The sequence below is a fragment of the Polyergus mexicanus genome, unplaced genomic scaffold (genome assembly GCF_030449975.1).
Source record: "Polyergus mexicanus isolate NDT 795.1 unplaced genomic scaffold, iyPolMexi1.0 SCAF_9, whole genome shotgun sequence".
NCBI classification, from domain to species: Eukaryota; Metazoa; Arthropoda; class Insecta; order Hymenoptera; family Formicidae; genus Polyergus; species Polyergus mexicanus.
In genome coordinates, this window is record NW_027223329.1 from 9,762,828 (window position 1) to 9,785,450 (window position 22,623).

Consider the following 22,623-nt stretch of genomic DNA (forward strand, 5'->3'; position numbering starts at 1 on the left):
TTCCCAAATACGAGCAAATGCCATTTAATTCGAAGATGAATCAGATATTTATGAGTGGAAAAATAATTGAAAAGATATATGCACAAAAATAATTTAATACCTTCCTCTTCTTTCTTTGAAATTGAAAAAAATTAAATCTATATCCTATATATATGTGTGTGTGCGTATACAGATTACGGTTAATAATTTTAATATAACACGTAACAACATTTTTTTTTCCCTTAATTATAGCTGCAGATTCTACAGTTTTTTTTTTTTTTTTTTTTTTTTTTTTATGACATTGTCTTACAAATTATTAGAGACGTTTTTATTAATGATCTTATCTCCTGATTATACATATAGATTTGTGCGATATATCATTTGGCCATTAAGGCTTGCCTATAACCAACCAACCGAGGCTTTTAAACAAGCAACATCCATTATCATCATAATCGTTTCTATCCGCCAAAGATAATTCGACCTGTAGCCGTAACAGGACATAATATCATGTATACTACATATATATTGCAAATTTGTATCTGCTGACTACGTGGGGCTCTGACTATCTCTTGTAAATAAAACAGTAGATACGAAAAATATTCTATACTCCGATATCATAATATCAAAATACGTAAATTACAAATCAATACTGTTTACTGGCAAATTGGATAGTAATAGTGTAATCAACCGAATCGATATAGAGGAAAAAGAAAAATTTTTTCCGCGACAGTGATCACAAAGGAGGAGCAAGTGCGCGCGACCGGAAACGGAACCTCGTGAATTCCGCGAAATGATCCTTTCCTTTCCGTGTTCCCCAACTTTTTTATCGAGTTAAAACTTTCGAGTAGCATGGAGGATCGAGATTAAGGGCTCGCAAAGTCATTCCGGCCAATGAGAGCGCTCGGAATCGATTATTTACGGCAGTTCCGGGACCGAATGTATTATCGAACGGATATTGAGACCCGCGAGCGCGCACCGCAATATCTGAATTGAAATCGAATTAAGGATTTTAGGAGAGGGAGAGAGAGAGGGGGAGAGAGAGAGAGAGAGAGAGAAAGTGGCGGGAAAATCGGAAGATTCATCGGTGAGCTTCGCCGCGCGGAAAGTTCGCGGATACGTTAATTAGCATAATTCACGCTAAGCTTATCACCTTCGAGATAATCGTCTTTCGTAGTAGTTTCTTCGTCATCTTGCTTGCCAAATTCAGAAGCATGGCCATATAATTTATTATACTTCTGTTTAAAAAACGTATTAATAATACTGCATATCGAAATAATTTTTAAGAGAGAGAGAGAGAGAGAGAGAGAGAAAGCTAATTAATCGTATGTCGTAGTTTTATGTCGTATGTTATAAATGTTGAAAATTGAATGCTAAGTTTACAAAAGAGAAAATCATTGAAAATATTGGAGATCAAAATTGAGTTAAATATAAAAAAAAAAAATATGATGTATATAATAAAATTTTATACAACATATTGAAATATTAATGCAGTAAAAGAAAATGGCTCACTCAATCTTTTTATAAAGATGTCTTTAAGAGAGAGAGAGAGAGAGAGAGAGAGAGAGAGAGAGAGAGAGAGAGAGAGAGAGAGAATTATATATTCTCGGTTTATCTTTCGAAAGCTTTCTTCAGCTTGAACATTAAAAATGTTTTCTTTCGAAAGCTTTCTTCAGCTTGAACATTAAAAATGTTTTCTTTCGATATGCCGTCGCTAGATTAAAAGGTGTGGTTTGAACCTTATTAAAGCGTGAAGCAAGAGGAATGAGGAAAAAAACGTAAAGTGAAACGCGCAACTGTATAAGACGCCAAGAACGATAGCGGCCGCGCTAAAAGCTTTTTAATTACAGAGTGTAAACCATTGAGAATGATTATACGATCGACGTCTAAAAGCATATTCTCGCGGTCGTCGACCTGAACGATAAGCATACATAAAATTCGCACAAATACAAAAAATGTTTGCAGCATGGGTCTAAGTTTGAACCAAACATATTCATGTATTTTTTCACTTAGCTCATATTTCCTTCTTTATATCTTTCTCTCTCTCTCTCTCTCTCTCTCTCTCTCTCTCTCTCTCTCTCTCTGTTTCTGTCATTGCGTAAGAATTAAACAATTGCTGTATTTTTCAAGTCGTAATATACATATATTATGTAAACGAAATAGCAATTAATTAATGCTCGAGTGTCAGTGTTTTATCGAACATTGATATCTGACTAGAAATTGTAATCGTGCCATTTCGACGCGACGCTCAACCTTGCTTTAACACAATTTTGAAAAAAATAAGAGTAGGGATTCATATTATGCATGCAAAAATGACTGCCGCTATTGCGCGCGTTTACGTATTAAAAAGTAATCAACGCAGATATCCTGAAATTTTAACAGGCTATTTCCTCGAGAGTGGCAAAGTCCATGGAAAGTTATACGAGGAGAAAGAGGAAGAAAAATGAAGATGCTTCGACGCGCGTCGTGTATATTATAAGATATGTTATTATTGTCGTATGCATTAAGTCGAAAAAAATCGTAAGTCAATCTGCCCTCGGGTGAACAACGAGGGATTGACGCGATTCGAGGGAAAACAACGCGACACATCACCGCGCGTCAAGGCGGGAAACAAATGAACATAACGACAGGACGATGCAATTATTTCGTATACGCAACATACGCATCAACAGAGCGACACCAGCCGATAATTTTCATTTGCGAGCGCAGCATTTTCACGCCGCTCAATGTCGACCGACGATCTATCGTTAATTAAATGCAATTAATCGCAAATCTCATTCCGTCCATCATACACGTATTTCGTAATTTCGAAGTTAAGAGATATATCATGAAAATTAAACGTCAATTTAAAAATTGTAGTCTGCTATTATTTTGACAGAACAAGCCACGTGGTTATCCGCTAATAGGATACCGGTATTTAGTAAAATCAGAACAAGCTCTCTAGCAATAGACACATGTCGATAAATTTGTGTAATTTCCGTGTATAGAGCGTAATGAAGAATGGCACGAGGAGCGTAATGAAGAATGGCAGAAGACTAATGGAAAAGAGAAAATATAAAGCGGAGAAAATAAAAAAGCAGCTGGCCGCATCCGGGAGGCTTCCTGTGTGTATATACGATTATAAAAAATGGATCGGGATGTCAAGAAACTAAATGAGGCGTTCACGGAGTTGCAAGTTCGTTAATCAACTCGGCAATTTGTAAGCAATTCTCTTCGGATACGTCACGTTTAAAAGTGGATCCTACGAGTTACGCGAACTCGGTCTAATGCCCGAGCACCCCGGGAGAGTATCGAGGAAGAAACGACTGCGAGACATTCTTCTTGTTCACTGTCGATTACCGACAAGCGGCGATAGGACAATGAAAATCGGAAACGAGCAATTGGTCACGGTCGTTAGTAAACGTTAGGCACGATATGTCTACAATGGCGGTGCATTTGCCTTCCCCTCCCATCTTCATCACGGCTCCCCCTCTGTATCTGTCTGGGATGCGTTACATTCGGAAGCGGTCGAAGCACTTTCGCCCTCTCTCTCTCTCTCCCCCCTTTTCCTCTCGCGCGCGCTGTAATTTGCGAATTAATTTCCCTGAACTCCGCTCATCAGACGCGAATTCTATCTCCGTTACCGTCGTGGATTATAACCGGCGAGCAGAATGGTTCTAAGGCCGGTAAAATGCACCTTAACGACCCGGCTGTAATCGCCATTTGTTGTCTTTCGCAGCAGGACAACCCGGCCACAAAACCAGCCACGAGTATTTAGCCCCTGGTTCGCTTTTAACGCGCTTCGCGCCCTTAATATCGGCAGCCACGTGCTGTTTCACGCGGACCTCGTAGAAGTGAATTTAAAAAAAAATTATATCGTCGAACGCGCGAGGATAAATCGGAGGGCCGGTCGACTGGATTAACAACATAGTAGATAACTCAAGATCGAGGTTGTGGAGGAAAAGGCGGTGGAGGATGGGGGGGAGGGGGGGAGGGTGTACACCGGAGGTATCCCTTAACGCTTGGAAGATAGAGTGTAGAGAAAAGTACAGAGGTGATTAACCCCGTAACAAGTCGCTCCCCCTTGGATAGCGGCCGATATCTTCGGCGCAAAAAGATGCGTTTACGTCAAGTTTAGATTCATGGATCATTAAAACGAGCGTTATGCATAAATCGTCGGACTATACTCGCAAGAATATAGAAGCTTAAATCTTCGTTAGCATAATTTTTCTTTTCTTTTTTATTAATCCCTCGAGCAAATATCTTTTTCTGAATTAAAACCTTAATAAATGAATCAATAAATAAGTAACAATGTGATGTGGAAAAAAATTTTACTATCGGAAAGTTATTTTTGGCGCAAATTCAATTATGAGACGAAAGTTTAAGATTTTTTATACATTAATTGAATTTTGACAGGCGCGCACAAATATTTTTGCTCGCGAACAAACGTAAATGAGAAATTAGATTCTACGAGTAAGCTAACACACGTTTATGTATCTAGGCTTTGGTATCCTAAGCTGCGTTACAACCGGACATGAACTCTATGCGTGCAACACGATGCTCGGCGACCGCGGAAAAAAGGTCGTCGTACCTTGCGGAAAATGCGAGTTACTTCGCGTGTCGTTCGAGTAACGTTACGGTACCTACCCTCTGGTACATTTCTTTGTTCGCGTAACGCACTGAATGCATTATATTCTACGATCCGCGACATCGACCGACTGCGCTTTTAGGTCGACCGTTCGACGACGATCCCCCTTGTCAACATGGATAAGGTTCTAAGCGAATAGTACTAGGAAGGAGAAAAGGAAGTGATAAATTTGACGATATTAAATTGAGAAACATTGTTTAGAAGATATCTCAAAGTAAGTGTAAAATGTCATTTCAATTACACGATACGATATTTGGTAGCTATATACATGAATTGTGTTTGCCTCTGTTTAATACGATTTATCTTGAAAATCATAAATAATTGCAGTCACAAAATAAATCCATTGAAATTTTATAATCTCAAGCAAACTATCATGAAGATAGTGTTTTAAGAAAAAAAAAAAAAAAAATAGAAAATTGATTTAAAAAAAAATAAAGTCATATATATAATTTATTAAGGCAAATATCATATCAATTTCTTCTGGACCACCATTTTCCAATATATTCTAATTCTGATTCGACATCAAAGTTATCCGCTCCTTTATCCATCGAATATAACTACACGTGTTAAAAATTATTGTCGTTAATATATAATTTTTAATAACGATGATCTTTCGCATTGCTTGGGCAAAAGAAGTGTCGAAAAAGATCGTGATAGCGATGCTGCACGGAATATCGAGAACACTAGACGCAGTCCGCAAGATCTTAATCCAGCACATGGCCGTTCTTACGATCTAGCGCAGGTATATCATGCACAATACCGTCTACATGCAATGGGTAAATACAATTCTGGGCGTTTCCACCTCTTACTTTCGAGAGCGACTCGAGACCGACACAACCGCGGGCCCTTTTCTCACGATCCCGTATCTCTCAAGACGAGAGAGCCTTTACGAGAAACACGGTTGCGAGCGAGAGAGAGAGAGAGAGAGAGAGAGAGAGAGAGAGAGAAATGGAGAGCGGCACAAACGAATCAACCGACAGTCTTACTAAAGCGCAATGGTTACGAAAGGCATCGTGAACTATATTGCGTCTCGCGATATATTCAATATTGGCATTACAGAAATTACCGGTAAATTGCCTGATATTCGTTTTGGCGCGGCGCCAAGTTCGCCACGTCGCAAAACAAAGTCGGAATACGAAGTCGTGCAAACCGCTTCAAGGTACAATTCACGAGAGATACAGCAAACTGTGTTACAACGTTCCGAGGATACTTCGAATTTTGCATCAAGTGGGTTACGTCGGGTTTCCTTGTTTCTATTTCCGATGAAATAAACGGCGCGAAACGTACATCCTTAGGAATTTATCAATTATTTAACAAACTCGACTTAAATCTTGTCATTTTCTCTATATTATTTTATAGAAATATTTCTCTCTCTCTCTCTCTCTCTCTCTCTCTCTCTAGAGATTTATCCCACATTAATTCCAAATATTAATATTTTTATTATCTGTTTGTTTCCTTTCGTTCAATCGTTGCCTATAACATCTCTGAGATTTTCTCTGCACAATATCCTTGATATTTTTCGAGAAAGATATGTATTCCAGGAATACAAACGAATATCTATTTTCCATTCTATTTTTTCATTATTTTTTCGTTGCTTCATCACTATGCCAGCACGAGCGCGCATAAATTTTATTAAAAGACGTCACGCCCTATCGCGACTTGTGACTCGCGGTCTGATTACAAAAGTTTTCAAGCAAATTAATCGACCCTGCTTTCCCTATCTCTCTCTTTTTCTTCTACGTGTTTGCCCCCGTGTTATATATGTACGATGACGACCCGGCGTTAACAGCGAGAGACGAAACGGGTCACGATGGAGATTGTAGCTCGGCTAAATTTGGGCCGACGTGAGACGAAATAACCAACTCGGCCATAAATAGAACTATCGTACAGATCGTATAATAATTTGCAGATGATATTCCGCGTAGATTGCATCTGTTCAAATTATTTCTCTGAAATCTCGTTTAAATCACATAGCGTTAAAATAACGGCGATTTGTTTTACGAATATAGCGTTGCATACAGAGCGAGCGTACTAGAAAAAAAAACTGCCGTTTAAAATGATTTATTAATCGATTAAAAAAAAAAAAAGTTACTTTTAAAACGCGAAACGATCCATTGATATCGCGCAAGCCAATATCGTGCCGCAATGTTTGATCGCGCACCCGATTGTACGTCTTTTTTAAAGAAAACAAGCGCGTTTGCTTATACATCTTAACTATATATGCGAAAGTGTAATTAATTAAAAGTCCGCCATCTGAAACAAACACTTTCTCTCTCTCTCTCTCGACCATAAACATCAAAATAACCGGAAACGAAATAGCAAGAGTACAATAAACGCTTTGTTCTCCTCTGCTTTGTTCTTTGTTCCAATTACAAGTTACACGGTTACTCTTTCACACCTCGCGCTACTACTATCGCCACGAAACGGTATATAGACAAAACAAGTTGCTTTTTAATTAATGAGAGACGCCGAAACAACTCGTCGAACCGGCAAATGACTTCGAATCGCGATCAAAGCAAGACGCGGACAAAAAACATAGGTAATTAGCACGCTAATTAAGAATCGATGTTCCACGACAACAACAAAGATCAATTAAATACAAATTAAACTGACGTCCAGTATCGACAAATATTTGTATCCTTTTTCTTCATAAGCATTCTCTCACATCTCTCCAAATATCTCGTGTATATATAAACAATTGCAATTCTATTAAATTTTATAAATCTTATTAAATTTTAAATTATCGAATATATGAATATATTGCTGAAGTATACCAATTATTGGCCGTATGCAATCACTTTTCGATTTTATACACTAAATGCATCGATGAATAAGACATTACAATTAATCTTCCTACACAAAATAAAATGATAAACAGAAAAAATGCTGCGCGTACTGGTTGGAATGTAAGAATATATACTTAACAGAAATCAAGTATTAAAAAAAGATGCAAGAGATTTTCGAAACAAACGTGCATGTGGCAACAATTGGCAGAGTCCAATTAGTCGTTCTGCAAAATACTAATGCATTTTTCGGACGCGTTTTCTCTCTCGTCGGAGAAAAATCTCGTAACGTAGTGGACAAAGAAAATGCGAGAGTGAACCTAGGGAACGTAAATAGATACTGACAGTTAAAAAAAGATAAAATAATAAAAGATTATAATAATAAAAAAAAAAGATTTAAGAAACTGGAGCAAAAAGGAAGGAGCAAGTCTTCGAATACAGGGGAAAAAAAAAAAAAAAAAAAAATACGGCACACGAACTGCAATTTTCTCGTGTATCAAAACTCGATTTTTTAAAAGGTAAAAAGATGCAAAACGCGAAAATTGGTAAACAGTAGTACATTTGAACAAAGATCAACTTTACATAATAACGAATTATAAACATATTTATCTCCGACAAGAAAATGTATTTTTATTTCTGTTAAAGAGTATGTGATAAAATTGTTATAACGAATAATAATGAAATCGATATGAGAAATAAAAAATTTTCATGCAAAATCAACGTTAAATATATTTTATCGATACGCATTCTCTTTCTCTCTTCATCGTAATCTGAATTGAAGAAACAACAATAGCGGCGAGATGTATACAAAAAGAAGAGTATCCCTATTTTTTTCTCGAAAGTCCGAGCTTCTTCATCTTTACTGCCCAACCTAATTAACGAGAGCTGTTAGCAAGTCTTTTTAAAGTTTTGACTATCCCGTTTGAAAGTCAGCACCCCATAATAATACTCTCTGGTCATTTTTTTTTCTGTTCCAACACTATACCTTTTTTACGACGTATTTACTTCGAAAATAATGAGCAGGTCGTACAATGAGAGTGTACAAACACGTGGGAAGCCGGTGCTCGTTATTCTGTCGTTATTTCTTTTCGACGTACTTACCTGTGCGCTTCTCTTTTCCACTTTTTTTCAGATCAATTTACGTAAAGACACATCGCGTCGTATAGAAATATAACAAATGTACAAAGCAGAACAATCGCGCTATTCTATAAAAAAAATATTTTCTTGTATCTTTCATTTGTATAAGAAGGTTTTTTCATGTTTATTGCCTTTGTCTTTGTATAAATGTATGACCGTCTAATTTAAAATACTGAAACGAGATAAAAAGATTCTTTGTAAAGCAAGAATGTAACGTTATACTTTCACGTTGTAACATTATTTTTCCATGCAAATTCGTTCAATTGTAAGAAAAACACATTATAAAAGTTTATGTATAATAAAATGTAATGAAATAAAATATTTATTCTATGTCTCTCATAATTTTTGAAAATAAGCTATAAGAAATTTATCAACTGTACGAGTCATAATCGAATCGTCATAGCTATACGAATTCGCGACAAACTTTAAATATCTTACATTGTTAAATTTCCCCGTGAAAGGTAATCTACTTAAATGTATAATTATATTCTATGAATTTAATTTACACAAAGCGTAAATCGGGGGTGAAGAAAATTTAAGTTTCAGAACCGCCGCAAAGTTTACGTCGTTCATTATCATTCCTCATCGACCCAGCAAAAGTATTAAATTTGATATCGAGCGTCGCGACGCGGCCGCGGTTAATCGGGAGGAAAATGCTACGGAGAACGGGATAAGAAGTGCGATAATTAAATGCGCGAATCTCGAATCGATGAACAATCGGGCGACGTCGATAACCGATTGAAAGGGGAGCACAATGGCCGCGTTTCCGGTTCCGGAACGCATTAAGCTTGTTATCGCGCTCAGCCAGGCTCGATTCGCTCGAATCTACCCGTCATTGTGCATCGATGAGAAACTCGGCGCGTATCGTTCGCGAGAGTAGACGTCAATTATTTCTGCGAAAAGATAATTCTGCGCAACTATTCCAGTAGCGAGTCGCAATAGAATATTGAACAGCCTTACATATTTTCTCGCACTTTTTCTCTATCTCTCGTAAAATATAAACTATATATCTCCTTTGTAAATGTTTAAGAAATATTTCAGATTTACCAAATAAAAAGCAAAAGAGACGCGAGATTACTGTCCATAAGAGTTAATGTCCTAAAGTGATAAAATTAATATCCGCCTAAAAGGGAAGATGCTTCATCTAATCCCCGCGTTTCGTTGACTCTTCTTCGACCCTTCGTGCATGTCACCATAGAAAGAAAGCCAAGAGTCGAGATAATCCAGAAGGACAGATCATCCTTCTTGGAGTCGGGTCGGTCCATAAACGCGAACGCGGCATCGACCCCTCTTTGGGGATCGAAGGAGAATCGACGAGAATGAAGATAACAAGAATCGAGGTTCCTTCGAGAGTGGAGGAGAGTCTCACTCGGACGACTCGCTTGACTCCTCCCCGAGGACTTCTTTGAGCAGGACCGATTATACGAAGAACAAGACGGATATAGACACCAATCTGAGTGAGAAAATCTCCTTTGGCCTGATCAACGAAACTCAACGTTCATCGACCACGCAACTTTCGAAATATTCAGCCGCCTATATAAGCGTTTACGTAATAAAAAATCATTTCTATATTTTGTTTGATTTTGTTACATCAATTTTAATTTATTTTTATTAAAAGTATCTTATTAAATTAGAATGATTGAATCGTGCTTATATCAAAAATTATGTTCTAAAAGGGAATTAGTTTCTCGTATAAATAATTGTATCTTTTTGCTAATCTCCACTGGAAAGAATCTACAAACGGATATTTGAAAATGTTAATTATATCTTTTTTTTTTAAGCTAACGGTGTTTCCTTTTTATGAAAAAAATCTGTGAAATTGGTTTGAAATGACAAGGAAAAACTTTAAGCGAGAGAAAGAGAGGAATCAAATTTTAAAATAAATTTTTATCAGAAATTCGAGACCACACCGAAAAGAACTTTTAACAAAAGAGATTCTTCCCTAAAGATCTCCTAGAGAAATATCTTTCGAGCAACTGCCAAGGAAGTTCTTTTTAAGAATAGCTACACGAGGGTTGTGAAATCCGGCGATTGTTGCCAACGTAGGTTCCCATCCGAAAAAGGCTCGATGGTTTCTCGAGTGGCCAACGAGTGGGACGCGAGAGAAGAATCGGGGGAGAATGGGGGAGATTGGGGGAAAGAAATGAAAGAGGAAGAAATAAAGAGAGAAAGAGAAGGAGATAGAGAGAACAAGGGGAGACGATAACGGCGACGGGGATAGAGGATTCGCATTAAAATTCAAATATCACAGCCGGGGAAGAGCCTTCACTTTGAGGTACGTAGAGCGCAGTGGGCCAATATGAATACATTACAAGGTGTTTGCATCCAGCCCCGGGCCGGTAATGCCTTCTATTAGAATCATGCCGCCGCATTTTAATATGACGTGAGAGAGGGAGAGGCAAGCAAGTTGTTCGGAAACCGAGATATCCGTATAACGCCGACAACGAAGACTCCGCGTCTAGAACGGCCTTAAATAATCCATCAGCGATTAATGACGGCTGTGACGTAATCCTCGTTAATATCGCGTTATAACAGCTCCGTACAAATCGGCTCAATAAAGATTTTTCACGATACACCTCGCGTAAAGTCACGTTCGAGAAAGACTCGTTTTAATAAAATCGCGAGAGAATGATAACATAAAAGTCGAATAAACATCCTTGAAAAAGAGGAAGAAACGCCTACTCGCTCTCGAATAATACGAGCGTGCCGGTATTATACGTCGCGTAATTATGTTTGCGATCTAAATTCACAATTATTATATCGATTCGTAACGAGTAATCAGCGATACGTAATTACCTCTAGAGCTGTGATCGGCGAGGACGACATTGTCTGTTATCGTTACACAACAAGAGATGATACATCGCGTACGAATAGAGATCATTTCTCTCGTGGATGAATAATGATGCACATTGGCAGCTTTATCAAACCCACCCCTACACCACGATTCTCTATGTTTACATTTTTAATCGATTAACCGAGAACACTATCAGTCATAGCAGTTGCAGCAGTGATAGACCTATATCGCTCGTCTGTCTCTGCACTGGCCGAAGTGTAACCGATCAATGGAATAAAAAAAAAAAAAAAAAAACGCGACGTATATATTTATCATCAGAGATACTTTAAATCAAATTGATCTGACATATTTATAATTAGATATTTAAATTTTTTTGTTATTCATCACAATTGTGAAATATTATATGAAATTCTTTTAAATAATTTAACTAAGAAATTATCTCGTATATTTTCCCCCTAATTTCTATTTTTCATAACAATATGAGTTGGTTTGAATTTTTTTCCAACGATATATCTATTTTGCTTTTTATAAGAAGATATCCGGTTAAATCTGTTACAATCTTCGTATTATTGAAACTGGATAAAGAGAAAAGCTTCAAGTCGATCATCAAAATCGATAGCGCGGTATGATTATGGGCCCGTTTCTTGTAGCCAATTAATGGAGTAATCATAACAGCCAGTTTGACATGTTTGGCTTTTCTGAGAAATCGATAGCCTGTCTTGTTTCGCTAACAAGTGCGTTCATTTCCATATTCGCAGATATGTTTATCGATCGATACGACGATAGCGGCATCTATAATTTATGAGAAACATAATGCACGGCTACCTTGTAAATTTATAATCATTCCGAATAGAACTTTGACAGTGTTTACCGATGTTCGAGTTCCAAGAAAGGAAATACCGCGTAAAAACTTCGACAGGGTCACTGAATCATTTATCAGGTGCTCCTTTGTATAGTCCTTAATTTTCATATTTAATAAAATTATACGGCGATTCTGTGTTCCTCGTCTACGGATATCAATTTCTTATCGAACACGAATCAGGAGGTATTGTTTTAGAATTGGTTAAGAAGGAGGTATTGTTTTAAAATTGAAATATATAATTAATATTTGCGCGTAAAAAAAAGTGATCTCGTATTTTATATATATTTTTAAAATTATTATATAATATAATTCAATAATATATTTTATCATATAATTTTCATTTTCACATATATTTTAACAAGCTACGAGTAAAAACGAAATAAAATGATTTGAATAAAGTAACCGTGGAGAATAATTATTGTAATGTAAAAATAAAATTATTTTTACGCATTATATTTTTTCACACGACTCGTATTTTAAACGAATAAAAGATATTTCCTAACCATTGAAGAAACAAACGGCATGATTAAAAATGGAGAAACTGTTAACCCTGCAGACGAAATCGCGTCGTGAGAGAAAGAGAGAGAGAGAGAGAGGATGAGTGAGTGAGTGAGTGAGAGAACGTATGAAACGAATAGAGAAAACGAAGAATAGAAGCACGGGTCTTATCTTTCTCTCGCACATATGTGTCGTATTATTTTCGCAGGCTGCACAAAATTAGAGGAGAATTTAATTTCGTCGGAGTCACGGAATTAAAAGGTCCACTTGGCTTTTCTGATGATCTCGATTACTATTACGAAATAGCTGAATCAACGAGATCCTCGCTCGTCATCTAACGAAAATTGTATATAATCCTTTAGATTTATTTTCGCAGCAATTTTAAAAATAATCGCAAAAAATTCAAACGTTTCACTCTCGCGTTCCCATTTCTAAATTCTATTCAATATTTTTCAATTATTATTTGAGGATTACGAGAAGCAATTAAATAATTGCTTCTCGTAATCCTCAAAAATATTTAATAGATTAAATATACAATTTTATATGTATTATGAAAAATAATAGAAAATGTAATAAAATTATAAATAATATATTATATAAATTATAAATCTTTTTCAAACTTTTTTTTTTACATATATATTTGATAAAAATTATGAGAGACTCTCGCTATACGAGATTCTGCATTTACTCCCCGATTTTACTTTTTCTCGATTTCGAAAACAGTATCCTTTGCGTGCGAGCTATATATAAGATAATAAACCAGAAATCGCGAAACAAAAGTACGAGATCGAGCTACGATTGCCGCAAAGCAAGGAGTCATTGCTACCAACCCGCCCATCGCAATTCCTTCTTTACCAGATTGCCACCGTTCTAACAGAGGTATAAATCCACGACGTAAATAGAAGGTTTCGATTGTATATTCGAGAGTAAATAGATTCATTGTGATGAAAATCTGCGCGACGCAAACTCTGTCCTATATAAATGAATGGTTGAAGAAATAAAATCATTTAATCGCGCGATCAAATCAGGATGTCAGCAAAGATGGTCATAAAAAAATCCATTCAAAATTTCACATTACCTCCCATACATTGTGGATATGCTGAAACTATTAAAAATTCGTATGTGATAAATAAAAGAGAAAAAAAATACGAACAATTAATTTTCTTTTACGGAAAGAAATGATAAAACTTGAGTTTTTTTCTTAAATAAACAACGATAATTGTTTGAAAACTAATGTATTTACATATATAAGAATATATACGTTCACTACTCATATAAGCAAGATGCAAGAGAGATATAACATTGTATAAATCTTAAAAATTTAGACCACACTACGTTATCATCGTATATTATTTTGTAAGAGATGGTTAATAATGTGAAACGCGTAAAATTCTCTTTTATATTCCATTCTCTCTTCAAGAGATTTATCCTGCGATGCAACTGATTGCATATTAAAATGTTCAACAATAATGATGTATCATCGAAAGAGTCGATGTAAGAAAACGAGAAACGCGGAAACTTATCGCGGTTTACTCTGTATTTTTGGCGTCCTTTCTTCCTCCAGCCTTTATTTCGTTTTTTCATCGACATTTCCTATCACTATATATATATCCATCGTAATTACGAGCAAATTCGGAAATGATAGTGGCGTTTAAAAATCTTGCTTCATTCGCTGATTCCTTTCTCATCGCGTCGTATATATCGGAGATCGCGTGGCGAAGACGTTTTCGCAAAGTTATGATGAAATATAATAAATTAAGATAAAATTGGACCAAAGTTCAATCCGTATTAATTCGCCATCGCACAATTTCAGTCCCATATGTTGAATTTGAAATCCGGCCAAGTTTTTTATAGGGATGTAATTTTATATATCGCGATAATGAGCGCAATTGCGCCAACGATGGAATTATTTCATTTCTGCGATGAGATAATTTTGCATCATGAGGCAAGAAACTTTTACGTTTACCTAATATATGCAAGAAAGGAATAATATGCGTAAAATTTAATTTCACAATAGAGCGCGTGTTGCGAGAGACTCGCTCCGTTGCTCATTAATTACATTCTTCTAAAGTATAATACTTCATAGATCGCAAGATCGCCCGAAGCAAAAGAGGATAAGATTATTTCTTCTCTCTTCGTAATGATAATTAAGCATTGTAGAGAGAGCGATATCGTTTTCCGCAATATTGTTCGCGCTATCGAATTTCCACCTTAATGAAATAAGTCGTTACTGGTGAGACGCGGGGCCGATAAACTGATTTTCTCGCCTTTTTCAGTGATGTAGCGTATCGCGAAAAGTTTTCTCTCTCACCGCGCAAAGAGATTTCTTGCTCAAAGTTCCGCGCGCCTTTTTCTGTATTCATTTCTTTCTATTCCGCATCGGCCGTCCGAGGAAAAGCATGTCCTAATAAGTCGCACGCGATGAAGAAACGCAAGCAAACTCATTCGAGCTTCATCGAGAGAAGGAGAGAAAGAAAAAAAAGGGGAAGGAGGAGAAACAAGCCGGTCAGAGATCCATAAATGGCGCCTCTAAAGCCGGATCATTGTCACCATTAAACCATCTAGAGATGTTACGTGATGTTGCTACGCTGCGATGCATTAAAATGCACATTTAAAAAAAAAAAAAAAACTATCTGGCCAAGAATTTACAAATTTTATTATAATATTAATTAAAGTAAAATTTTCGATTAAAATATATTTATAGTTTTACGAAGCACATTATAAATGTAACTTTATGCCGTCAAAAGAATTAAATTTCTAATATATTTCCAGGTTTATTGACCAAAATTCTCAATTATTTATGCTTTACTCAATATTCCTATTTCGTTATTAATCCTGATTCTTTATACATCGTATTACACTCACGTAATCGATACAATTTTTCAGATTAATGAGAAAAGATAGCAAGGTACAACTCATCTAACGAGAAGAAATGAACATCCGTAACGACGCGAAATTTAGCCATATTTTCGGCAATCTTCTTTTCCCCTTTTTCGCCGCTTAAGATACTATTCTCGAAGTTCAAACCATCACGATCCAATCGATAAATTCGTAGCACGAACAAACAAATACAAATCTCTGGATCCCTTATAAAACTTGTCAGGCCCTTACGTTACGAAAATCCGCGGTTAAACACAAAACTACTCTCGCACAATATGCTTCGTCCAATACAGGCGACGGAACGTGTCATTGCCATGCATAAAATCATGGGATACATGAACGTGACATAGAATAAATCCATAGAATTATATTACTTCGTAATTCGACGTGTAAATGGCATGAAATATCGCACGAACAAAATCAAACAATACCCCATTCAACGTATACCTTTATAAACTTTTATTCCTTTATATAATTTTCTTTTCTAACTTTGATTTTAACTGAGAAAATCTCAAGCGCTGAGTTCGTCTATCCTAGAAAATATTGAAACGCGATACGATTCTCTAATCGAGAATAATAATTGCAAGAAACTTGTAGTACTGTACGTCTCTCGAGAACTTGTCTCTCTCCTTAATGAAAATTTCTTCGACATGCGATGAATATTCAACGACGTGAGAAATTCCATTCTTTAAACGCACGCAGAGAAATAGGGTGATAAAAAACGTAATTTCTCACGCGAACGCGAAAATGTCCGTCGATACACGTTGCATCGGCTACTTGGAACGCCGGAAAATCGATCAATTTTTTTTTTTTTCCCCATCAAAATAAATTCCGTACGCCTGCACGCGCAGTACTACGGCAGTACTGATGCGATATTTGTTCTTGCTAATAACGCAATATTTCGTTACTTTGAAAACTTCTTTATAGAAAAATTCACGACACCCGGTTTCGATCGAAAAGTTATAATGAAAAAAAGTTGAGACTAAATTTTTAATTTAATTAACTCTATCAAAATCTCATTTCATATATCTATATATTTAACCTTTTAGTGTATTAAACATAGCATACGAATGTACGTGTATTGAATACACGCGTTGTTTTTACATTTCAAATATATTCAATCTAAAAAGATAGATTTGAAACGCAAAGCTGTGCAAAAAATGGATCGCAATTGCGATTCAAATATCGCGTCGCAAATATTTCCATCGTATATAAAGACTTACTGCGGATGAAAACGATGCTAATACGAGTCTCGTATCGATAATTTTCAAATTAACGCGTACCTTTTTCAAACACGTCATATGAATTTTTCACCCATTTAATCCCCTTTTCGCTTCTCGCCGACGTTTCCTATTAAACTTTTCCTTGTTCGTGAAATACCATCGTAATATTATCATCTTGACGCGGAGATAAATGACGATTCAAGATTTGAGACGGAAAATTTCACCACGGCCACGATCAAAGCGAACGAGGCCCACCCCCGCCGGCTGCAACCATTGACTTCCTGCGTTCGATTCACGCCTCACGGATGCAAACGCATGTCGCGTACGAATTTGCATGCGTACACACACGTATACGACGCGACGGGGGTGTATGGCAGCAGGAAGGCGAGAAGAGGAGGGGAGGGGGAGGAAGAGAGGGAAAGGAGGAATAAATGTATTTACTCAAGGGCAACGGGTACATGGACTCTCGCGAGTACATAGAGCGCACGATAGAGAGAAACGAGACAGACAGGGGCGGGGGGAAAAAGGGGGGAAGGGAAAGCGAGAGACAGGGCATAGGCCGAAGGCCGAGGAGTGCCATCCGATATATTGCATTACAGGGCGTCTATCGATTCAGTGGAAGCTATCAGCTTTCGTTGCTAGGCGATATCTCGATGATATCTGCGCGAAAGAGACAGAGAGAGGCAGAAAGAGAAAGAGAGAGAGAGAGAGAGAGAGAGAGAGAGAGAGAGAGAAAGAGGATCTTTCTACAGTTTTATATAATATACCTTTCTCTCCGTTTGTCAAAGACGCCGAAATGTATTTAGAGCTTTCGAGCACTTTTCATCACGAGTCGATTAATCTGGTAAAAAAAAATTTAATTTTGTAGAATAGAAAATAAGAACTACGCGTGATCTCCAGACATTAATATTGATAAGACGTTTTAGATAGTACACATAAAGTTTCGTAAGTAATATTTTTGATAAAGCCTTGAGAAGCTGAGAACTTAATGAGACATCCTAAAAATTGTCCTATTTGTGCATTTTATTCAATGACTTGTGTTAAAAGATTAAAATTGTAGCAGAATTTATTCTTCCTTTCGAAGAAAATGATTGTAAAGATGGGAAAAATACACTTTAATCGCGTCTGATTCCTTGTTGCCATTTTCCCATGTGACAAAACTATGTACAAGTTTCACCATCGCGGCTAGGATCGTAAGTCAATTTAATGCCACGTCTAACGTATGCCATAAATCATACGCAAAGATATAAACGTTTGCCGTAACGAGCGTGGGAACATTAATCTGCCAGATTCATAGTGATATATAAGCGTTGGTCAGGTATTTTCGAATAAAATCGATAAAGTTGTACAACGGGCGCGATTCGTGCCATGTTTCGAAAACAGAGAATCTTGTACATCTGTGATTAGAAATCTTATAAAAGTAAATATAATATACACGTAACATATACTGATAATGAATATGTGTGTGTGTGTGTGTGTGTGTAGGTACAATATAAAATAATTAATCTTCTGAAAAAACTTGATTTACGCTTTAAAAATTATACGTATTATATTCTGGAGAGGAGAAAGAGAGAAAGAGAAATAAAAAAAAGTGTGTATGTGTGTAATATAAATCTTTTAATTCTTAAAAAAAATATATAAATATATTTCTATAAGATAATATGTCCGAAGAAACTGTACAACAATGCAATATATACAGAGGATCATTTTAATCTTTAAAATTACGGAGTTAAAGCACTTGTTATAGACAAACTATTTCGACGCGTATTTCGACAGGCGATATATGAGAAAAGGATCATAGCGTTTTAACGATGAGATTTCAATCACAAATTGGATTATCATATCCCGTAAAAAGGATCGTATGGACGATTTTAACAAAACTCTAGCAGGATACTCGAAACTAATATATTTGTACGTATAACGCGTTATCGTGCACATAAAAACTTTGATAAACATTCGCAAAACGATTCGATTTAATCTGTGCCACGTTCTACGAATTCGCAAATAAACCAACATGGACACACTATCGATCGCGTTGCAAGTAAATACCCATGTAATCGTCAGTTCAAATTCTTTTCAATCATCTACGTTATCGCATTAATGCGTTTAAACGGCCAATTTAAACGCATCGATTACGAAAAATTGTCTGACGCAAAAACGCAACAACTGCGATGAAAAATACAAAGATCAAAAAAAAAAAAATTATAAATTTAATAACAAATTTTATTCTATTCTAGAAAAAGAATTATATGGAGCGGATTTTCTCTTAAATTTAATTAGAAGTCGTGTGCTCTCTTTCGAAATTAAATATTCGCATCATTCGATATTACATCTTGTGTGAAATAAAATTTTAGAGAATAACATTTTTAATTATTCTAAAATCTTTCTTCTCATCTTCTTGACGCGTTTAAATTGAAACGCAATTGCTATCTCTCACAATTAGCTAAGGCTTCTAATATTTATAACAATGTAGAAAAACTCATGCTTTTTAGATTCGCTGTGTAAAACCAGTTACGATAATGGTAATTGTAAACACGAGCAATTGATTAAACGCACTCTTTAATTCATATTCTTTGTTTAGGTCTTTGTCTCTCACTCTCTCTTTCTTCGCTCATAAATAGGAAAGAAGATGAAAAAATAATGTAAATTAGTACTAGACGGTACGTAGTCCTGAAACCGCGTATGAATCTATGATAACGATGTAATTATCTGGTCGTGCGTATCCGTTTGAATGTCGTTTGCAGTGACGTGTCCTCTTTAGAATTGGAGGAAACAAATAAGGCCTCTTCGCGTATAGAGAAAATTGCAAAATCCTCGTCTCGACGCTCCTTTCAGCAAGAATTATAATTGTAAATTCTACTTTTTTTCCGAACAAAGATGTGTGTATGTATGCGCGCGCGCATATACATGTACATATAATTTAATCTCCAACAAAATAAAAACTCTCTAAATGCTGATGTCATTCCTCAAGCCAGTTAATAGTAATGCGTGTGCGACAGGTGATAATTCAGCAATCGACTTTAGCATTCACTCTACATATTTAAAGTACGATATCGAGGAGAGAGAGAATATTCTCCGACGAACGGAATCATAGGATGATTATCGGTTCGCCTCATCAAATTTCTTTCGAACGAGATAGTTTCGAGAGGTCGGACTTTTCCAACTTTTCACGTGCGCGTAAGTTAACTGCGAAACGCGAAGCCCTTTTCTCTCTCTCTCTCTCTCTCTCTCTTTCTCTTTCTCTGTCATCCAATCCGTCCTCTACACATGTCGCGTCAGTTTCAGTTTCCATCGACGCAAAATCCGCGTGTGATCCTCACAATTGGATGAATGGTTATTAAACGAATATACCGTTAACTCTTTATCACGCTTCGTTCCCTCCCCTCCCGTATCCCGTCCACGGTGTATTCTTCAATTCTTTTTCCTTTTTCTAACTTTTGTTCTCATTCTACTTCTTCAATTTTTACAGCCATACGCCTGTCAATGACACGTTCTTATCGTCTTTCCTTCTCTCGTTTCGCCCACCGTGGATGTGTTTAGGAAGCCGGTTTTTAAACAAACGCGTACACATTCTACGTGTAAACGGATTCATAAAATAAATCCTGCGAAATAGTATTAGAAAGAGAATCTTTTTTCCAGAAGCCCTTACACCCCCCCCCCCCCCAACTACACCTTTTCCTCCCTTTTTCGAAGAGTCGAAAGAAAGAGCAGATAATATACAAAATATTTTTATATAAAAAGCAAATAAAATTTGATTATTTAAATAGATATAAAAATTTTACATGCGATGGATTTGTAATTTTTTATTTAATTTATAGAAAATATAATTATATTTATATTCTATTAATATATATTATAATCATTGAAATATAAATAATTACAAGTTTTTATATTTAAAATATTCAAAATCAATAAATAATCATAAATAAACATATATGGTAATTAAATCAGCGATAATATTTATTGTCAAGGAGATATCAGCATTTCAGAATAATTAATTTAATTGCGTCGCGTAGATTGTGGATTTTTTATAATTAAGTACAGCTGCTGTCACACGTGTGATATCGTTAAAAACTCGATAAAAAGGCGCCATTTCACGGATTCATGATGCGAGTACTTTTAGAGGATACCACCTGTCGAGGAGAGATATCCTAGCTGGTGCGAAGGAACGGATAGTAGAATACTAGAATGTCACACCGGATTCCAACACGTCTACGTCTAACAACGCGCGAGATATACGACGGAAACGGGTATCGACAGAAATGCAGGCGTATCGTCCGAATATACAGTAAAATATGCGACAGCGTAGAAACTTTTGTAAGGAGACTAAAGAGAGAGAAAGAGAGAGAGACTCGAAGAATTCATCGAATATAGAGGAGACATGAAAAGTCGCGCATTTTTTCGTATTAAACTTAAAATAGATTCACTTTTACAGTTTAATTGTCATGTTTCTTTCATAATTAAATATTTTCGTCAAGTATTCTGACAATTAATTCTCGATTAAAAATCTAATGAAATTCTTGAAGCCGCTCGAAATGAAATCGAGATGAAAAAATATTTTGTCGTCCATCTTTAAAGTTTAATTTCTCAAAATTCCTCAAATTTTCAAAGAGACTGTATACACTCTATATAAGAGTATGATATTATATACATGTTATATAAATTATATCTCCTCTATTTTCAGCGACGCAATCAACGTCCAACTTTCGATATGCGAGTCGTGGCGAATAAAATTCCTCGCGCTTCCAATAAAACGGAGGAATTCACGGCGAGATATTTCGCGCGACGGAGAATTAAAAAACTGCTGAGTTCGGCGCAAGAGAATCGGATGGAGCGTCGCTGCATAAGGGGACAAGGAGCTTGTTCCTGGTATTTTACTAGCCGAGCGAGTAAAATTCCGCCGGCTGCCGCTAATCCTCGGAAATATCGAAACGAGGTTTCGCGCAGACTTTCGCGCGAGAGAAACTATTCGATTCGCCGAAAACGAATACGCGAACCGAAAGGTTTTCGATTACGATTGAGCAGAATATTGACGAGAGATTAAAAAAAAAAAAAAAAAAAACCGAGTCGCATATTTTGCGGAAGATCGCAAAAATGCCTGGAATATATTCGGCGGTTTGCTGCGATCTTTCACAAAGTTTATCGCTCGTCGCATCCTGAGAAAAAAAAATGTCTCAAAGGATTCAAAGGATTCAATTTTAAGAAAACAAGATTGTAAAAAATTTACACATCTACCATCATATAAGAAGAGCGATTGTTTTATATTCTATATACAATGTCATTATATAAATTACTATAAGCTCGATATATTTTACTGATTTATAATTTTAATTTTTCTAGATTCCATTCGCGATTCGTACTTATTCGAACCTTTTCTACGATTGTAACACCTTTGTTTTTTAAATGCAATGTGAAATAGATAAAAGCCGATAAAAAAAACATACAATCAAAAATCAATTGATTGTGATATCGAGATAGACGGTGAATAATTTACCAATGTAATTATAACACATACGTACACAGTTGCCATTATATGTGTGTGTTAATTATCTTATAATGTTACACGGATAGGTATCGTGTGTGTGTTTTTTTTTTTTTTTTTTTTTGTTTTTTTTTTTTTTTTTTTAATCAAATTCATCGATGAAAAATATTTCAGTGTGTGTTTATTTTTAGAATGCAATTATCTTCGGCAATATGAAGCATAATATTTCGTATAATGAACGTGTAGAGTATATCCTTGTTTATGATGGGGATTTACCCGGAGCGTTACATCATAGAATTCAATGCGAAAACAGATGAGTTTGCGGCTAGTGCGGAACGCGTAATAATTCTTTCTGGAAAAC

At 36.2% G+C, this 22,623-nt stretch overlaps 1 protein-coding gene across 2 annotated transcripts in view; it reads right to left on the minus strand.

Moving 5' to 3' along the window:
- Positions 1-22,623, minus strand: part of Alpha-man-iib (alpha-Mannosidase class II b) — a 119,995-nt gene that overhangs the window by 93,347 nt on the left and 4,025 nt on the right. The gene's annotated exons all lie outside the window — the stretch shown is intronic.